The 13360-nt window shown below is 56.4% G+C and overlaps 1 protein-coding gene across 1 annotated transcript in view; it reads right to left on the bottom strand.

Annotated features, from left to right (window-relative positions):
- Positions 1-13360, bottom strand: part of PPP1R12A (protein phosphatase 1 regulatory subunit 12A) — a gene marked incomplete at its 5' end in the record, with an annotated part of 839509 nt that overhangs the window by 269365 nt on the left and 556784 nt on the right. The window lies entirely within an intron of this gene.

Genomic DNA, 13360 nt, shown 5'->3' with positions numbered 1-13360 from the left:
ATGATGTATGCTATGCTATGTTTTGTTTTGCTATCCTATGTTTTGTTTTGCTATCCTATGCTTTGATTTGTTTTGCTATCCTATGTTTTGTTTTGCTATCCTATGCTTTGATTTGTTTTGCTATGCTATGCTGTGTTTTGTAATGCTATACTATGTTTTGTTATGCTATGTTTTGTTATGCTATGTTTTGTTATGCTATGTTTTGTTATGCTATGTTTTGTTATGCTATGTTTTGTTATGGTATGTTTTGTTATGCTATGTTTTATTATGCTATGTTTTATTATGCTATGTTTTGTTATGCTATGTTTTGTTATGCTATGTTTTGTTATGCTATGGGCCGGGGGAGGGATGGAGTGTGGGGTGGGGGAGGGATTGAGTGTGGGAGGGATGGAGTGTGGGGCTGGGAGGGATGAAGTGTGGGGCGGGGGGGGGGGGGATGGAGTGTGGGGCGGGGGAGGGATGGAGTGTGGGGCGGGGGAGGGATGGAGTGTGGGGCGGGGTAGGGATGGAATGTGGGGCGGGGGAGGGATGGATGGAGTCGGGGAAATGGATGGATGGAGTGGGGGGATGGATGGATGGAGTGGGGGGATGGATGGATGGAGTGGGGGGATGGATGGATGGAGTGGGGGGATGGATGGATGGAGTGGGGGGATGGATGGATGGAGTGGGGGGATGGATGGATGGAGTGGGGGGATGGATGGATGGATGGATGGAGTGGGGGGATGGATGGATGGATGGAGTGGGGGGATGGATGGATGGATGGAGTGGGGGGATGGATGGATGGATGGAGTGGGGGGATGGATGGATGGAGTGGGGGGATGGATGGATGGAGTGGGGGGATGGATGGATGGAGTGGGATGGATGGATGGAGTGGGATGGATGGATGGAGTGGGGGGATGGATGGAGTGGGGGGATGGATGGAGTGGGGGGATGGATGGAGTGGGGGGATGGATGGAGGGTGGATGGAGGGTGGATGGATGGATGGAGGGGGATGGATGGAAGGAGTAGGGGGGTGGATGGATGGAGTAGGGGGATGGATGGATGGAGTAGGGGGATGGATGGATGGAGTGGGGGGGATGGATGGAGTGGGGGGATGGATGGATGGAGTGGGGGGGATGGATGGATGGAGTGGGGGGGATGGATGGATGGAGTGGGGGGGATGGATGGATGGAGTGGGGGGGGATGGATGGATGGAGTGGGGGGATGGATGGAGTGGGGGGATGGATGGATGGAGTGGGATGGATGGATGGAGTGGGATGGATGGAGTGGGGGGATGGATGGATGGAGTGGGGGGGATGGATGGATGGAGTGGGGGATGGATGGAGTGGGATGGATGGATGGAGTGGGATGAATGGATGGAGTGGGATGAATGGAAGGAGTGGGATGGATGGAGTGAGGGGATGGATGGAGTGGGGGGATGAATGGATGGATGGAGTGGGGGGATGAATGGATGGATGGAGTGGGGGATGGATGGATGGATGGAGTGGGGGGATGGATGGATGGAGTGGGGGATGGATGGATGGAGTGGGGGGATGGATGGATGGAGTGGGGGGATGGATGGATGGAGTGGGGGGATGGATGGATGGAGTGGGGGGATGGATGGATGGAGTGGAGGGGATGGATGGATGGAGTGGGGGGATGGATGGATGGAGTGGAGGGGATGGATGGATGGAGTGGAGGGGATGGATGGATGGAGTGGAGGGGATGGAGGGATGGAGGGAGTGGAGGGGATGGAGGGATGGAGGGAGTGGAGGGGATGGAGGGATGGAGGGAGTGGAGGGGATGGATGGATGAAGTGGGATGGATGGATGGAGTGGGTGGATGGATGGATGGAGTGGGGGGATGGATGGATGGAGTGGGTGGATGGATGGATGGAGTGGGGGGATGGATGGATGGAGTGGGGGGATGGATGGATGGAGTGGGGGGATGGATGGATGGAGTGGGGGGATGGAGATTGGAGTGGGGGGATGGATGGATGGAGTGGGGGGATGGATGGATGGAGTGGGGGGATGGATGGATGGAGTGGGGGATGGATGGATGGAGTGGGGGGATGGATGGAGTGGAGGGGATGGATGGATGGAGTGGAGGGGATGGATGGATAAAGTGGGATGGATGGATGGAGTGGGTGGATGGATGGAGTGGGTGGATGGATGGAGTGGGTGGATGGATGGAGTGGGTGGATGGATGGAGTGGGTGGATGGATGGAGTGGGTGGATGGATGGAGTGGGTGGATGGAGTGGGTGGATGGATGGAGTGGGTGGATGGATGGAGTGGGTGGATGGATGGAGTGGGGGATGGATGGAGTGGGGGATGGATGGAGTGGGGGGATGGATGGAGTGGGGGGATGGATGGAGTGGGGGGATGGATGGAGTGGGGGGATGGATGGAGTGGGGGGATGGATGGAGTGGGGGGATGGATGGAGTGGGGGGATGGATGGAGTGGGGGGGATGGATGGAGTGGGGGGATGGATGGAGTGGGGGGATGGATGGAGTGGGGGGATGGATGGAGTGGGGGGATGGATGGAGTGGGGGGATGGGGGGGGATGGATGGATGGAGGGGGGATGGATGGATGGAGGGGGGATGGATGGATGGAGGGGGGATGGATGGAGGGGGGATGGATAGATGGAGGGGGGATGGATAGATGGAGGGGGGATGGATAGATGGAGGGGGGATGGATGGAGGGAGGGGGGATGGATGGAGGGAGGGGGGATGGATGGATGGAGGGGGGATGGATTGATGGAGGGGGGATGGATGGAGGGGGGATGGATGGAGGGGGGATGGATGGAGGGGGATGGATGGATGGAGGGGGGATGGATGGATGGAGGGGGGATGGATGGATGGAAGGAGTAGGGGGGTGGATGGATGGAGTAGGGGGATGGATGGATGGAGTGAGGGGGATGGGTGGATGGAGTGGGGGGATGGATGGATGGAGTGGGGGGGATGGATGGATGGAGTGGGGGGATGGATGGAGTGGGGGGATGGATGGATGGATGGGTGGAGTGGGGGATGGATGGAGTGGGGCATGGATGGAGTGGGGCATGGATGGAGTGGGATGGATGGAGTGGGATGGATGGAGTGGGATGGATGGATGAAGTGGGATGGATGGATGGAGTGGGATGGATGGATGGAGTGGGATGGATGGATGGAGTGGGATGGATGGATGGAGTGGGATGGATGGATGGAGTGGGATGAATGGATGGAGTGGGATGAATGGATGGAGTGGGATGAATGGATGGAGTGGGATGAATGGATGGAGTGGGATGAATGGATGGAGTGGGATGGATGGATGGAGTGGGATGGATGGATGGAGTGGGATGGATGGATGGAGTGGGATGGATGGATGGAGTGGGATGGATGGATGGAGTGGGATGGATGGATGGAGTGGGATGGATGGATGGAGTGGGATGGATGGATGGAGTGGGATGGATGGATGGAGTGGGGGGATGGATGGAGTGGGGGATGGATGAATGGAGTGGGGGGATGGATGGATGGATGGATGGAGTGGGGGGATGGATGGAGTGGGGGATGGATGGATGGATGGAGTGGGGGATGGATGGTGGGATGGATGGATGGAGTGGGATGGATGGATGGAGTGGGATGGATGGATGGAGTGGGATGGATGAATGGAGTGGGATGGATGAATGGAGTGGGATGGATGAATGGAGTGGGATGGATGAATGGAGTGGGATGGATGAATGGAGTGGGATGGATGAATGGAGTGGGATGGATGAATGGAGTGGGATGGATGGATGGAGTGGGGGATGAATGGATGGATGGAGTGGGGGGATGAATGGATGGATGGAGTGGGGGATGAATGGATGGATGGACTGGGGGATGGATGGAGGGGTGGATGGATGGGTACAGGGGGGATGGATGGATGGAGGGGGAGGGATGGAGGGGGGATGGATGGATGGGTGGAGTGAGGGGGATGGATGGATGGAGTGGGGGGATGGATGGATGGAGTGGGGGGATGGATGGATGGAGTGGGGGGATGAATGGATGGAGTGGGGGGATGGATGGATGGAGTGGGGGATGGATGGATGGAGAGGGGATGGATCGATGGAGGGGGGATGGATGGAGGGGGATGGATGGAGGGGGATGGTTGGAGTGAGGCGGATGGATGGATGGAGTGGGGGGATGGATGGATGGAGTGGGGGGATGGATGGATGGATGGAGTGGGGGGATGGATGGATGGAGTGGGGGGATGGATGGATGGGGGGATGGATGGAGTGGGGGGATGGATGGATGGATGGAGTGGGGGGATGGATGGATGGATGGAGTGGGGGGATGGATGGATGGATGGAGTGGGGGGATGGATGGATGGAGTGGGGGGATGGCGGGGGGATGGATGGAGGGGGGATGGATGGATGGAGGGGGGATGGATGGATGGAGGGGGATGGATGGAGTGAGGGGGATGGATGGAGTGAGGGGGATGGATGGAGTGAGGGGGATGGATGGATGGAGTGGGGGGATGGATGGATGGAGTGGGGGGATGGATGGAGTGGGAGGATGGATGGGTGGATGGAGTGGGGGGATGGATGGATGGAGTGGGGGGATGGATGGATGGAGTGGGGGGATGGATGGATGGAGTGGGATGGATGGAGTGGGGGATGGATGGAGTGGGGGATGGATGGATGGCTGGATGGGTGGAGTGGGCTGGATGGGTGGAGTGGGATGGATGGAGTGGGGGATGGATGGATGGAGTGGGCTGGATGGATGGAGTGGGGGATGGATGGAGTGGGGGATGGATGGATGGAGTTGGGGGATGGATGGATGGAGTGGGGGGATGGATGGATGGAGTGGGGGATGGATGGATGGAGTGGGGGATGGATGGATGGAGTGGGGGATGGATGGATGGAGTGGGGGATGGATGGAGTGGGGGATGGATGGAGTGGGGGATGGATAGATGGAGTGGGGGATGGATAGATGGAGTGGGGGATGGATAGATGGAGTGGGGGATGGATAGATGGAGTGGGGGATGGATAGATGGAGTGGGGGATGGATAGATGGAGTGGGGGGATGGATGGAGTGGGGGGATGGATGGAGTGGGGGGATGGATGGAGTGGGGGGATGGATGGAGTGGGGGATGGATGGAGTGGGATGGATGGATGGAGTGGGGATGGATAGAGTGGGGGATGGATAGAGTGGGGGGATGGATAGAGTGGGGGGATGGATCGAGTGGGGGGATGGATGGATCGAGTGGGGGGATGGATGGATCGAGTGGGGGATGGATGGATCGAGTGGGGGGATGGATGGATCGAGTGGGGGGATGGATGGATCGAGTGGGGGGATGGATGGATCGAGTGGGGGGATGGATGGATCGAGTGGGGGGATGGATGGATCGAGTGGGGGGATGGATGGATCGAGTGGGGGGATGGATGGATCGAGTGGGGGGATGGATGGATCGAGTGGGGGGATGGATGGATCGAGTGGGGGGATGGATGGATCGAGAGTGGGGGATGGATGGATCGAGTGGGGGGATGGATGGATCGAGTGGGGGGATGGATGGATCGAGTGGGGGGATGGATGGATCGAGTGGGGGGATGGATGGATCGAGTGGGGGGATGGATGGATCGAGTGGGGGGATGGATGGATCGAGTGGGGGGATGGATGGATCGAGTGGGGGGGTGGATGGATCGAGTGGGGGGGTGGATGGATCGAGTGGGGGGATGGATGGATCGAGTGGGGGGGATGGATGGATCGAGTGGGGGGGATGGATGGATGGATGGAGTGGGGGGGGTGGATGGCTGGAGTGGGATGGATGGATGGAGTGGGGGAAGGATGGATGGATGGATAGAGTGAGTGGGATGGATGGATAGAGTGGGGGATGGATGGATAGAGTGGGGGATGGATGGATAGAGTGGGGATGGATGGATGAAGAGGGGGATGGATGGATGGAGTGGGATGGATGGATGGAGTGGGATGGATGGATGGAGTGCGGGGATGGGGGATGGATGGATGGATGGAGTGGGGGGATGGATGGATGGATGGAGTAGGGGGATGGAGTGGGGGATGGATGGATGGATGGAGTGGGGGGATGGATGGATGGATGGAGTGGGGGGATGGATGGATGGATGGACTGGGGGGATGGATGGATGGATGGATGGAGTGGGCTGGATGGAGTGGGATGGAGTGGGATGGATGGATGGAGTGAGGGGATGGATGGAGTGGGATAGATGGATGGATGAAGTGGGGGGATGGGTGGATGGAGTGGGGGGGATGGATGGATGGAGTGGATGGATTGGATGGATGGATGGAGTGGGGGGGTGGATGGAGTGGGGGGATGGATGAGTGGGGGGATGGATGGATGGAGTGGGGGGGATGGATGGATGAGTGGGGGGATGGATGGATGAGTGGGGGGGATGGATGGAGTGGGGGGATGGATGGATGAAGTGGGGGATGGATGGATGGAGTGGGGGGATGGATGGATGGAGTGGGATGGATGGAGTGGGGGGATAAATGGATGGAGTGGGGGGATAAATGGATGGAGTGGGGGGATGGATGGATGGAGTGGGATGGAGTGGGGGGAAGGATGGATGGAGTGGGGGTAAGGATGGATGAGTGGGGGGATGGATGGATGAGTGGGGGGATGGATGGATGAGTGGGGGATGGATGGATGAGTGGGGGGATGGATGGATGAGTGGGGGATGGATGGAGTGGGGGATGGATGGATGGAGTAGGAGGATAGATGGATGGAGTGGGATGGATGGATGGAGTGGGGGGATAAATGGATGGAGTGGGGGGATGGATGGAGTGGGGGGATGGATGGAGTGGGGGGATGGATGGAGTGGGGGGATGGATGGAGTGGGGGGATGGATGGATGGAGTGGGGGGATGGATGGATGGAGTGGGGGGGGATGGATGGAGTGGGGGGGATGGATGGAGTGGGGGGGGGATGGATGGAGTGGGGGGGGGATGGATGGAGTGGATGGATGGATGGAGTGGGGGGGATGGATAGATGGAGTGGGGGGGGGATGGATGGATGGAGTGGGGGGGATGGATGGATGGATGGAGTGGGGGGGATGGATGAATGGACTGGGGGAGCCGAAGGCAAGAAAAAACAATCAGGGAAGCAGAAGGCAAGAAACTAATATGCTACTTACCAGTATGCATCTGTTCTTGGCATGTAGGGCTGCTGACATTCATATCTGTGCATAGATCGCCGCCTAGTGTTGGGTCCGGAGGATTGCACATTGTTGTCCTGGAAGAGTCTTCGAAGTATCACGAGATAGGTGGCTCCTCCCCTGGACTACAGTGCGCATGGGCATCGACTCCATCCCCAGATTGTTTTTAGCCATTGTGGCCAAGATGGAGTGAAACTCAGTGAATGATGACCATGCTATGAGCATATGTGAATACTGCAGCTGCTACAGGCGCCGGGGAGGAGGGCAGGCGATATGAATGTCAGCAGCCCTACATGCCAAGAACAGATGCATACTGGTAAGTAGCATATTCGGTTCGAGGCATGTGGGCTGCTGAATTCATATCTGTGCATAGAATAAATAGCAGTCCCTCCATTAGCGGCGGCCGCCCGTGCCAGCTGCAGCAGTTTGAAAAAGTGTCTTGAGAACAGCCTGCCCTACAGCTGCCTGCTGTTTGGAGTGCACAGCAACACAGTAATGCTTAGTAAATGTGTGTGTGGTAGACCATGTGGCTGCTCTACATATGTCTTCTAAAGGAATGTTTCCAAGGAATGCCATAGAGGCCCCCAACTTTCTGGTGGAGTGGGCTCTTGGTGGAATGGTAAGAGTACTCTCAGCTTGTAGATAGCAGATCTGGATACATTTAACGATCCACCTAGCAATACCAGCCTTGGAAATAGAGTTACCTTTGTGGTGTGGTGCAAAGGCGACAAAGAGTTGCTTAGTTTTTCTAAAATCCTTGGTCCTATCAATGTAATACATTAGGGCCCGTTTAACGTCAAGGGTATGGAGCATCCGCTCCGCCAATGATTCAGGATTTTGAAAGGAAACAGGTAATTTGATTGTTTGGTTGATGTGGAACTGAGACACAACCTTGGGCAGAAACTTAGGATTAGTGCGGAGCACTACCCTGTTGGAATGAATTTGGATAAATGGCTCTTGGATTGTGAGGGCTTGTAATTCACTAACCCTCCGTAGTGATGTAATTGCTACGAGGAAAGCCACTTTCCATGTCAAGAACTGAATCTCGCAGGAATGCAGTGGTTCAAAGGGAGGATCCATCAGCCTGGTAAGAACCACATTGAGGTTCCACTCAGGAGCTGGTGGAGTCCGTGGTGGAATGACTCGTTTGAGGCCTTCTAAAAAAGATTTGATGGCAGGCACCTTGAAGAGTGAAAGGTGCTGTCTATTTTGGAGATAAGTGGCCATTGCAGACAGATGAATGCGAATGGAAGTATAGGCCAGATTACACTTGTACAGATGGAAAAGGTAACAGATGATGTTCTGAATAGAAGCATTCAGCGGGTTAATGTTGTGGTTCGCACAATAAATGACAAGCCGCTTCCATTTTGCCGCATAGCAGGCTCTAGTAGTGGGCTTCCTCGCCTCCCGAATGATGTCCATGCAGTCGGGAGGTAAGTTTAGGTAGCCAAACTCTAGGACTTCAGGAGCCAGATCGCCAGGTTGAGCTGTTGCGGATCTGGGTGCTGAATGTCGCCATGGCTCTGCGTCAGAAGGCTGGGTGTGAGATGTAGCCTTTGATGCGGTACCACGGACAGTTCTAGAAACGTGGTGTACCATGGTTGGCGAACCCACGTTGGAGCAACTGGGATGAGAGTCATCGAGTGCTGCCTGAGCTTGCGTGCCACCAGCGGTATCAGAGGTGCTGGGGGAAAAGCGTACGCAAATTTGCCTGACCAGTTCATCCATATCGCATCGCCCTGCGACTGTGGGTGTGGGAACCTGGCGGCGAACCTTTGGCATTTTGCGTTCTCCCTTGTGGCGAACAGGTCTATCTCTGGATGACCCCACCTTTGGAAGTACGGCTGGAGTACTGATGGATGTATCTCCCACTCGTGCATCTGGTGGCTGTGCCTGCTGAGCAGGTCCGCCATCTGATTGTCCTTGCCTGGGAGGTGCTCTGCCATGAGGAAGATGTTCCTCTGAATGGCCCACTTCCACATGCTCTGAGCCAGATGAGACAGCTGCGTAGAGTGTGTGCCTCCCTGCTTTTGAATGTAGTACATTGCCGTCATGTTGTCTGTCCGAATCAACACGACCTTGTTGCATAGATGTACTTTGAAAGCCTTCAGTGCCATGAAGATCGCCATCAGTTCCAGAATATTGATGTGCATCTTCCCCTGTTGCTGCGTCCACAGTCCCTGCACAGTGTATTGGAGTACATGCGCTCCCCATCCCTGGAGAGATGCGTCCGTGGTCAGGATAATCTCTGGCACAGGCTCCTGGAACGGTCGGCCCTTGCAAAGGTTTCGTGGAGTCCACCAATGCAGAGAGTTGTATGCCCGACCGCTCACCAACACTAGGTCTTTCAACTGGTTGTGAGCCCGAGTCCATTGACGTGCTAAGCACTCCTGAAGCGGACGCATATGTAGTCTGGCGTGCGGGACAATGGAGATGCAGGAGGCCATCATGCCTATCAACTGCATGAACACTCTTGCTGGAAGCGAGTGTTGAGGTCTGAACTTTTGGATCAGCGATTGAATGCTGCCGACTCTCACTGAATTTGGCTGGGCTGTGGCCGCCAGAGTGTCTATGGTCGCACCCAGATACTGCCGTATGTGGGCGGGCTGGAGATGGGATTTTGGGTAATTCAGTGAGAATCCCAGATCGTGCAGGAGGTGAATGGTGTGGGACACGTGGTCGGCGCACTGCTGGGCCGACTTCGCCTGAATGAGCCAGTCGTCCAGATAGGGGTAAACGTGGATGTTTTGACGTCTCAGATGCGCCGCTACCGTCACCAGGCACTTTGTGAATACCCTGGGTGCCGTGGTGACCCCGAAAGGCAAAACCTTGAATTGGTAGTGCTGGTTTTGGATGGTGAACCTGAGGTATTTTCTGTGTGAAGGATGTAGCGGAATGTGGAAGTACGCATCCTTCAGATCCAGAGTAGCCAGAAAGTCCCCCTGTTGAAGCAGTGAGAGAACTTGCTGCAGTGTTAGCATGTGGAAACGCTCTGATAGGATGTAAAAGTTGAGGGGCCTGAGATCCAGGATGGGCCTGAGGGATCCGTCCTTCTTTGGAATCAGGAGGTACAGGGAGTAAACTCCTGAGCCTCTTTCCTGCAAGAGCATGAGCTCTATTGCCCCTTTTTGCTGCATGACTGACCTCCTGCTGCAATAAGTGCAAGTGCTCGCCGGACATAGGACGGTGCCTTGGGGGTATGTTGGGTGGAGTGGATGTGCGCTCCAGACTATAACCAAATTGGATAAGCTTTCTGACCGACCTGTCCGTGGTGATGGACTTCCACACGGGCAGGAACTGCCGGAGTCTTCCCCCGACCGGTGTTGTGTGGTCGGGGGGCAGTGACAATGCGTCACTGTTTGTTGGCGGTAGAGGACCTGGAGCTGTTGTTGCCACGTCCTCTGCCCTTGTTGCCACGGTATCCACCTCGACCCTTGTTGGCATAAGTAGTCTGGGTGTTGCTTTTGTAGAACTGCGCTGACTGCGAAAGTTGGCCCCTTGAGGTGCCTCTAGCATTGGAGCGACGAAAGGACCCACTCCGAAACTGCTGGGACTGCAAGGCACCCATGGATTTTGCAGTGTCGGTGTCCTTTATCTTCTCAAGGGTCGTATCAACCTCAGGGCCAAACAGGTGATCTGGGTTGACCGTTTGGTTCAAGATGGTGGTTTGAATGTCCGGCTTGAACCCAGATATCCGTAGACATGCATGTCTACGAAGCATAACGCTAGTGTTAATTGCGCGTGCGGCGGTGTCAGCCACGTCCAGAGCGCACTTTATCGAAGCGTTGGAGATCAGCTTCCCCTCCTGTATTAACATTTCAGCCCCTTCCTTATATTGATCGGGTAGATGTTGCAGAAGGGTCTCTAGGGTATCATAGTGTGCCCTGTCATAACGCGCCAGGAGCGCCTGCGTGTTAGAGATGCGCCATATGTTGGCTGCCTGCGCTGCCACCCTCTTCCCCGAAGCCTCAAAGACTTTTGATTCTTTGTCTGGGGGAGGAGCATCACCCGTAGTCTGCGAGTTGGCCCTCTTCCGGGCATTGGAGACAACCAGGGAGTCCAGAGGCAACTGTCCCTTAATATAAGTTGGATCTGTGGGCGCCGCCTTGTACTTTTTGTCGATCCTCGGGTTGATGACTCTCGCCCTGGTGGGTTCTTTGAAGACCTCAGCAGCGTGCTTTAAAACACCCTTCAGCATTGGCAGAGTTTTTACAGTCTTTTCAGAGACAGAAAAGGTGTCAAAGAGGAAGTCGACGTCCACAGGGTCAGCATGCAGCTCGACGTTGTGATTGGCCGCTGCCCGCTCAATGAGGGCATTGAAAGCCGCAGAGTCCTCGGTGGGGGAAGTTTTCGAGGAGAAGAGCTGAGGGTCCTGGCCAGAATGCGGGTCCCCAGGCTCACCACCAGCAGACCAGGGTTCTGTAAAATCCTCTGGGTCTGTGTAGACGGGATAGCTGTATTCATCCTCGTCGTCGCCCTCACCAGCGTCTACATTGGAGTGAGTGGGCGAGAGTTCGTGAGCCTGTGGTGAAATGAGCTCCACCAAGGCTGGAGTACCAGCAGAGTCCATCTTCCGTTTGAGCGGGATCTTGTACGACTCCAATTGGGGCTCCGGGGTGATTTTCCTCTTCAGGAGGGAAAGCCTGCTCGTTTCGGTGTCGATGAAATGTTCTTGACGCTCTTCCTCTGAAAGTTGTCGAGGCCGAGGGCCGAGGACCACCAACGATGCCTTCGGCGTCGAAGATACCTTCTCGGGCACGCCGGCCCCCGGTTTAGCAGCGAAAGCCTTCGGCGTAGTCTTAGGCGGCAAGGTAAAAAGGATTGGCGTGGGCGCCTTCGCCGGTTTCTCCAGAGGCTTGGCCGGCGGAGGGTCCTTCGGCTCGACCGCTGCGGCGCCGTCCCTAATGCGCTGTAGGGACTCTGTAACCTTCTTTGTGAACGCGCCGGTTCGACAGAGTCTTTAGCGGACGGTTTCGGAGTGGAGTCCGACTAGGTTGCCCTCGGATTCGACGCACTCGGCGCAGCTCCCTTGGCCTTGTCGTGTGGAAGCGGGGCAGAGAGGCTCTTCGGGTCGGCTGGCCGCTTCTTCGGGTCGGTAAGAGACCTCTTGGGGCCGTCGACCGTCTTCTTGTGATCGAGTCGACCCTTGCCGGCGTCGACAGTCTTCGGCGCTGATGCGGCCGCCACCGACCCCTTAACCTTCGCCTTCGACGTAGTAGCCTTCGGGTCGGCCATCTTGACGTGGCTCTTCGGCTCGACGGCCATCTTAGATTTCTTCGGCGCCGAGGCCTTCGAAGTCTTCGATCCGACCAATGCGATGCGCACTTTCGGTTTTGATAACTCCGGCGTCGAGACCGTAGATTTCACTTTCGGTTTCTGTGTCGCAGGGAGTGAATCGGTACCATTGTCCGTGGTCGGGCCAGCAGGCGGGGCCGAGGAACTCACAACAAGGTTTCGGGTAAGGCCTAAAGGCGATCCCTCGACCTGGGCCTTATTGATTTGAACGGCCCCGGAGTCAGTTGGAGGAAGCTCTTCGTCCGAGCTATCCTCCATGGTCCCAAGGGCCCCGTCGTCGTCCCCTACCTCCTCGACGACTTCACCGAAATCTTTGGCCTCGGCGTCGTAGTCGTCCTCGACCTCCGACGCGGGGTTAGATTCTGAGATGTCCTGGATATCTTCATCCTCGACCTCCCCAGCATCGAAAATGTCCGTAGGCGCCGGTGCAGATTGCTGGGCCTCCAGGCGCGCAGCTCGAAGGAGCTCGAGTGTTTTCTTGGACCGGAACCTTGAACAGGCCATACACTTGGCCTCGTCGTGGTCCGGCGACAGGCACTTGTTGCACACCGGGTGGACGTCGATGTGTGGGTACTTCGAGTTACACACCGGACATCGTTTGAATGGACTTCGTTCCATGATGGATGGTCGAAGAGTCTGGAGCGTCGACTAGTCCCTCCGCGCCGAAAGCATGCGGAAGTACAAGCTTGGCTTGGAGCCGAGGAAAGTTGCGAAGCTGAACGCAAGACAATACCGACGCAAGTCCTAAAGACCTTTTGGTCTCGAGTAAAGTTAAGTTAATTCTTATCGATTCCGACAAGAGGGAACCAAAGACATCCGAACCCAATGGCGGAAAAAAACAATCTGGGGATGGAGTCGATGCCCATGCGCACTGTAGTCCAGGGGAGGAGCCACCTATCTCGTGATACTTCGAAGACTCTTCCAGGACAACAATGTGCAATC

Source organism: Lissotriton vulgaris, unplaced genomic scaffold, assembly GCF_964263255.1.
Source record: "Lissotriton vulgaris unplaced genomic scaffold, aLisVul1.2 SCAFFOLD_867, whole genome shotgun sequence".
Lineage (NCBI taxonomy): Eukaryota > Metazoa > Chordata > Amphibia > Caudata > Salamandridae > Lissotriton > Lissotriton vulgaris.
The sequence above is the reverse complement of the archived record's forward strand: the minus strand, read 5'-3'. Positions and strand labels throughout refer to the sequence as shown.